Here is a 7197-nt window from a genome sequence, read left to right on the forward strand (position 1 = left end):
ACTTGCTAAAAGCTGTATTTAAAAGAAGAGATTGGCCGGGGTAATTCACACCCTTCAATGCCAGCTTAATGTTTAGGTTAGTGGGAATCACAGAGGAATTAGGGATGGAAACTTCTTTGCTGGTGGTAGAAGCGGTCTGGTGAATTTTTAGAGAGAAGAGGCCATCGATGTTTGAATGTAGAAAATTGTTCTGGCTGCAGCCTGCAGTATGGACTTGTTGGTGTGTGTAGCTCCCAGTGTTCTGACAGCGCGACGTTTTGGGGAAGCATGTGATTCAGCAGCTACCAGTGGGCTTCGTGCGGCGGAGATTTTGTGGCTGTTAGCGGAGTTGATAACAGAGGGTCGTTAAGAGAAGCCTGCATGCAGTAGGCAAAGGAGTAATGTTTGCCGGCGGGGGACGTGCGGCGATTAACCTGTGCGGTAGTGAAAAGGAGTTAAAAAGAAGGAAGTGTGCGGATGCGGAAAGAATGGAATAATTGTGGTAGGCTGCCGGCTGAGTAGTTTGGTGAATGTTTGGTGTGGGTCCGGCGCTGCCGATTGGATGGTGGGGCTGCAGTGTGAGTCAGATAAAAAAAAAAAAAAGAACATTAGTAGGATCCAATGGGACCAACTGGCTTGTATAGAGGCGTGTAATGCAAAAGGGCTGTTTTGGGTAGCATCTCTCACTTACGGCCATACCACCCTGAACACGCCCGATCTCGTCTGATCTCGGAAGCTAAGCAGTGTAGGGTCTGGTTTGTACTTGGATGGGAGACCACCTGGGAATGCCAGGTGCTGTAAGCGTTTCTCACTTTTACTTTATACAGGGGGCGCTCCACTTCACGATTAATTTAAATCTATCACTCCCCTTCCATTTTACTATTTTATATATATATATATATATATATATATATATATTTTTTTTTTCTCTCATTCATAAAGGCAGCTTTTAGAAACCGTATTACTCTAAATACTTCCTGGTAATTCTAGGTGCTGTAAGCTGTTCGTGCCTTTATTCCAGCAGGGCGCGATCTTCTCACAAACTTGAAGACTGTCACTCCCCATTCACGTTTTACAACTTATTGTTAATGATAAAGAGACAGCTTTTTACACACAGTTTTAAACAAAGTACTGATATTATTCCTCTTCAACTGACCGCTTTGTTTTCTATGCAAAAACCACTTCGCCACAGAAGACTCGATATTATTGGCATAGCAAGTTCTGCTCTTCTCCTTTCAAAACTTGCTAAAAGCTGTATTTAAAAGAAGAGATTGGCCGGGGTAATTCACACCCTTCAATGCCAGCTTAATGTTTAGGTTAGTGGGAATCACAGAGGAATTAGGGATGGAAAATTCTTTGCTGGTGGTAGAAGCGGTCTGGTGAATTTTTAGAGAGAAGAGGCCGTCGATGTTTGAATGTAGAAAATTGTTCTGGCTGCAGCCTGCAGTATGGACTTGTTGGTGTGTGTAGCTCCCAGTGTTCTGACAGCGCGACGTTTTGGGGAAGCATGTGATTCAGCAGCTACCAGTGGGCTTCGTGCGGCGGAGATTTTGTGGCTGTTAGCGGAGTTGATAACAGAGGGTCGTTAAGAGAAGCCTGCATGCAGTAGGCAAAGGAGTAATGTTTGCCGGCGGGGGACGTGCGGCGATTAACCTGTGCGGTAGTGAAAAGGAGTTAAAAAGAAGGAAGTGTGCGGATGCGGAAAGAATGGAATAATTGTGGTAGGCTGCCGGCTGAGTAGTTTGGTGAATGTTTGGTGTGGGTCCGGCGCTGCCGATTGGATGGTGGGGCTGCAGTGTGAGTCAGATAAAAAAAAAAAAAAGAACATTAGTAGGATCCAATGGGACCAACTGGCATGTATAGAGGCGTGTAATGCAAAAGGGCTGTTTTGGGTAGCATCTCTCACTTACGGCCATACCACCCTGAACACGCCCGATCTCGTCTGATCTCGGAAGCTAAGCAGTGTAGGGTCTGGTTTGTACTTGGATGGGAGACCACCTGGGAATGCCAGGTGCTGTAAGCGTTTCTCACTTTTACTTTAAACAGGGGGCGCTCCACTTCACGATTAATTTAAATCTATCACTCCCCTTCCATTTTACTATTTTATATATATATATATATATATATATATATATATATATATATTTTTTTTTTTTTTTTTTTTTCTCTCATTCATAAAGGCAGCTTTTAGAAACCGTTTTACTCTAAATACTTCCTGGTAATTCTAGGTGCTGTAAGCTGTTCGTGCCTTTATTCCACCAGGGCGCGATCTTCTCACAAACTTGAAGACTGTCACTCCCCATTCACGTTTTACAACTTATTGTTAATGATAAAGAGACAGCTTTTTACACACAGTTTTAAACAAAGTACTGATATTATTCCTCTTCAACTGACCGCTTTGTTTTCTATGCAAAAACCACTTCGCCACAGAAGACTCGATATTATTGGCATAGCAAGTTCTGCTCTTCTCCTTTCAAAACTTGCTAAAAGCTGTATTTAAAAGAACAGATTGGCCGGGGTAATTCACACCCTTCAATGCCAGCTTAATGTTTAGGTTAGTGGGAATCACAGAGGAATTAGGGATGGAAACTTCTTTGCTGGTGCTAGAAGCGGTCTGGTGAATTTTTAGAGAGAAGAGGCCGTCGATGTTTGAATGTAGAAAATTGTTCTGGCTGCAGCCTGCAGTATGGACTTGTTTGTGTGTGTAGCTCCCAGTGTTCTGACAGCGCGACGTTTTGGGGAAGCATGTGATTCAGCAGCTACCAGTGGGCTTCGTGCGGCGGAGATTTTGTGGCTGTTAGCGGAGTTGATAACAGAGGGTCGTTAAGAGAAGCCTGCATGTAGTAGGCAAAGGAGTAATGTTTGCCGGCGGGGGACGTGCGGCGATTAACCTGTGCGGTAGTGAAAAGGAGTTAAAAAGAAGGAAGTGTGTGGATGCGGAAAGAATGGAATAATTGTGGTAGGCTGCCGGCTGAGTAGTTTGGTGAATGTTTGGTGTGGGTCCGGCGCTGCCGATTGGATGGTGGGGCTGCAGTGTGAGTCAGATAAAAAAAAAAAAACCAGGAGTAGGATCCAATGGGACTAACTGGCATGTATAGACGCGTGTAATGCAAAAGGGCTGTTTTTGGTAGCATCTCTCGCTTACGGCCATACCACCCTGAACATGCCCGATCTCGTCTGATCTCGGAAGTCAAGCAGGGTAGGGTCTGGTTAGTACTTGGATGGGAGACCTCCTGGGAATACCAGGTGCTGTAAGCTTTTCTCACTTTTACTTTATACAGGGGGCGCTCCACTTCACGATTAATTTAAATCTATCACTCCCCTTCCATTTTACTATTTTATATATATATATATTTTTTTTTCTCTCATTCCTAAAGGCAGCTTTTAGAAACCGTTTTACTCTAAATACTTCCTGGTAATTCTAGGTGCTGTAAGCTGTTCGTGCCTTTATTCCACCAGCGCGCGATCTTCTCACAAACTTGAAGACTGTCACTCCCCATTCACGTTTTACAACTTATTGTTAATGATAAAGAGACAGCTTTTTTCACACAGTTTTAAACAAAGTACTGATATTATTCCTCTTCAACTGACCGCTTTGTTTTCTATGCAAAAACCACTTCGCCACAGAAGACTCGATATTATTGGCATAGCAAGTTCTGCTCTTCTCCTTTCAAAACTTGCTAAAAGCTGTATTTAAAAGAACAGATTGGCCGGGGTAATTCACACCCTTCAATGCCAGCTTAATGTTTAGGTTAGTGGGAATCACAGAGGAATTAGGGATGGAAACTTCTTTGCTGGTGGTAGAAGCGGTCTGGTGAATTTTTAGAGAGAAGAGGCCGTCGATGTTTGAATGTAGAAAATAGTTCTGGCTGCAGCCTGCAGTATGGACTTGTTGGTGTGTGTAGCTCCCAGTGTTCTGACAGCGCGACGTTTTGGGGAAGCATGTGATTCAGCAGCTACCAGTGGGCTTCGTGCGGCGGAGATTTTGTGGCTGTTAGCGGAGTTGATAACAGAGGGTCGTTAAGAGAAGCCTGCATGCAGTAGGCAAAGGAGTAATGTTTGCCGGCGGGGGACGTGCGGCGATTAACCTGTGCGGTAGTGAAAAGGAGTTAAAAAGAAGGAAGTGTGCGGATGCGGAAAGAATGAAATAATTGTGGTAGGCTGCCGGCTGAGTAGTTTGGTGAATGTTTGGTGTGGGTCCGGCGCTGCCGATTGGATGGTGGGGCTGCAGTGTGAGTCAGATAAAAAAAAAAAAACCAGGAGTAGGATCCAATGGGACTAACTGGCATGTATAGACGCGTGTAATGCAAAAGGGCTGTTTTTGGTAGTATCTCTCGCTTACGGCCATACCACCCTGAACACGCCCGATCTCGTCTGATCTCGGAATCCAAGCAGGGTCGGGTCTGGTTAGTACTTGGATGGGAGACCTCCTGGGAATACCAAGTGCTGTAAGCCTTTCTCACTTTTACTTTATACAGGGGGCACTCCACTTCACGATTAATTTAAATCTATCACTCCCCTTCCATTTTACTATTTTATATATATATATATATATATATTTTTTTTTTCTCTCATTCCTAAAGGCAGCTTTTAGAAACCGTTTTACTCTAAATACTTCCTGGTAATTCTAGGTGCTGTAAGCTGTTCGTGCCTTTATTCCACCAGGGCGCGATCTTCTCACAAACTTGAAGACTGTCACTCCCCATTCACGTTTTACAACTTATTGTTAATGATAAAGAGACAGCTTTTTACACACAGTTTTAAACAAAGTACTGATATTATTCCTCTTCAACTGACCGCTTTGTTTTCTATGCAAAAACCACTTCGCCACAGAAGACTCGATATTATTGGCATAGCAAGTTCTGCTCTTCTCCTTTCAAAACTTGCTAAAAGCTGTATTTAAAAGAAGAGATTGGCCGGGGTAATTCACACCCTTCAATGCCAGCTTAATGTTTAGGTTAGTGGGAATCACAGAGGAATTAGGGATGGAAACTTCTTTGCTGGTGGTAGAAGCGGTCTGGTGAATTTTTAGAGAGAAGAGGCCGTCGATGTTTGAATGTAGAAAATTGTTCTGGCTGCAGCCTGCAGTATGGACTTGTTGGTGTGTGTAGCTCCCAGTGTTCTGACAGCGCGACGTTTTGGGGAAGCATGTGATTCAGCAGCTACCAGTGGGCTTCGTGCGGCGGAGATTTTGTGGCTGTTAGCGGAGTTGATAACAGAGGGTCGTTAAGAGAAGCCTGCATGCAGTAGGCAAAGGAGTAATGTTTGCCGGCGGGGGACGTGCGGCGATTAACCTGTGCGGTAGTGAAAAGGAGTTAAAAAGAAGGAAGTGTGCGGATGCGGAAAGAATGGAATAATTGTGGTAGGCTGCCGGCTGAGTAGTTTGGTGAATGTTTGGTGTGGGTCCGGCGCTGCCGATTGGATGGTGGTGCTGCAGTGTGAGTCAGTTAAAAAAAAAAAAAAAACCAGGAGTAGGATCCAATGGGACTAACTGGCATGTATAGACGCGTGTAATGCAAAAGGGCTGTTTTTGGTCACGTCTCTCGCTTATGGCCATACCACCCTGAACACGCCCGATCTCATCCGATCTCGGAAGCCAAGCAGGGTAGGGTCTGGTTAGTACTTGGATGGGAGACCTCCTGGGAATACCAGGTGCTGTAAGCTTTTCTCAGTTTTACTTTATACAGGGTGCGCTCCACTTCACGATTAATTTAAATCTATCACTCCCCTTCCATTTTACTATTTTATATATATATATATTTTTCTGTCATTCATAAAGGCAGCTTTTACACACCGTTTTACTCTAAATACTTCCTGGTAATTCTAGGTGCTGTAAGCTGTTCGTGCCTTTATTCCACCAGGGCGCGATCTTCTCACAAACTTGAAGACTGTCACTCCACATTCACGTTTTACAACTTATTGTTAATGATAAAGAGACAGCTTTTTACACACAGTTTTAAACAAAGTACTGATATTATTCCTCTTCAACTGACCGCTTTGTTTTCTATGCAAAAACCACTTCGCCACAGAAGACTCGATATTATTGGCATAGCAAGTTCTGCTCTTCTCCTTTCAAAACTTGCTAAAAGCTGTATTTAAAAGAACAGATTGGCCGGGGTAATTCACACCCTTCAATGCCAGCTTAATGTTTAGGTTAGTGGGAATCACAGAGGAATTAGGGATGGAAACTTCTTTGCTGGTGGTAGAAGCGGTCTGGTGAATTTTTAGAGAGAAGAGGCCGTCGATGTTTGAATGTAGAAAATAGTTCTGGCTGCAGCCTGCAGTATGGACTTGTTGGTGTGTGTAGCTCCCAGTGTTCTGACAGCGCGACGTTTTGGGGAAGCATGTGATTCAGCAGCTACCAGTGGGCTTCGTGCGGCGGAGATTTTGTGGCTGTTAGCGGAGTTGATAACAGAGGGTCGTTAAGAGAAGCCTGCATGCAGTAGGCAAAGGAGTAATGTTTGCCGGCGGGGGACGTGCGGCGATTAACCTGTGCGGTAGTGAAAAGGAGTTAAAAAGAAGGAAGTGTGCGGATGCGGAAAGAATGAAATAATTGTGGTAGGCTGCCGGCTGAGTAGTTTGGTGAATGTTTGGTGTGGGTCCGGCGCTGCCGATTGGATGGTGGGGCTGCAGTGTGAGTCAGATAAAAAAAAAAAACCAGGAGTAGGATCCAATGGGACTAACTGGCATGTATAGACGCGTGTAATGCAAAAGGGCTGTTTTTGGTAGCATCTCTCGCTTACGGCCATACCACCCTGAACACGCCCGATCTCGTCTGATCTCGGAAGCCAAGCAGGGTCGGGTCTGGTTAGTACTTGGATGGGAGACCTTCTGGGAATACCAAGTGCTGTAAGCCTTTCTCACTTTTACTTTATACAGGGGGCACTCCACTTCACGATTAATTTAAATCTATCACTCCCCTTCCATTTTACTCTTTTATATATATATATATATATATATTTTTTTTTTTTTCTCTCATTCCTAAAGGCAGCTTTTAGAAACCGTTTTACTCTAAATACTTCCTGGTAATTCTAGGTGCTGTAAGCTGTTCGTGCCTTTATTCCACCAGGGCGCGATCTTCTCACAAACTTGAAGACTGTCACTCCCCATTCACGTTTTACAACTTATTGTTAATGATAAAGAGACAGCTTTTTACACACAGTTTTAAACAAAGTACTGATATTATTCCTCTTCAACTGACCGCTTTGTTTTCTATGC

At 44.1% G+C, this 7197-nt stretch overlaps 1 protein-coding gene and 6 non-coding genes across 8 annotated transcripts in view; all 7 read left to right on the plus strand.

Annotated features, from left to right (window-relative positions):
- The window catches only part of LOC125715571 (uncharacterized), a 277458-nt gene that overhangs the window by 254844 nt on the left and 15417 nt on the right, over positions 1 to 7197 (plus strand). The gene's annotated exons all lie outside the window — the stretch shown is intronic.
- On the plus strand, positions 665 to 783 carry LOC125737200 (5S ribosomal RNA). Its single transcript, XR_007396467.1, has one exon. It is a non-coding gene; the product is annotated as a 5S ribosomal RNA (ribosomal RNA).
- LOC125737201 (5S ribosomal RNA) lies at positions 1884 to 2002 on the plus strand. Its single transcript, XR_007396468.1, has one exon. It is a non-coding gene; the product is annotated as a 5S ribosomal RNA (ribosomal RNA).
- LOC125733303 (5S ribosomal RNA) lies at positions 3119 to 3237 on the plus strand. The gene has a single exon (XR_007392651.1). It is a non-coding gene; the product is annotated as a 5S ribosomal RNA (ribosomal RNA).
- On the plus strand, positions 4316 to 4434 carry LOC125736974 (5S ribosomal RNA). Its single transcript, XR_007396241.1, has one exon. It is a non-coding gene; the product is annotated as a 5S ribosomal RNA (ribosomal RNA).
- Positions 5525 to 5643, plus strand: LOC125732550 (5S ribosomal RNA). The gene has a single exon (XR_007391926.1). It is a non-coding gene; the product is annotated as a 5S ribosomal RNA (ribosomal RNA).
- On the plus strand, positions 6717 to 6835 carry LOC125735453 (5S ribosomal RNA). The gene has a single exon (XR_007394749.1). It is a non-coding gene; the product is annotated as a 5S ribosomal RNA (ribosomal RNA).

Source organism: Brienomyrus brachyistius, chromosome 2 (assembly GCF_023856365.1).
Source record: "Brienomyrus brachyistius isolate T26 chromosome 2, BBRACH_0.4, whole genome shotgun sequence".
In the NCBI taxonomy this organism is placed as follows: Eukaryota; Metazoa; Chordata; class Actinopteri; order Osteoglossiformes; family Mormyridae; genus Brienomyrus; species Brienomyrus brachyistius.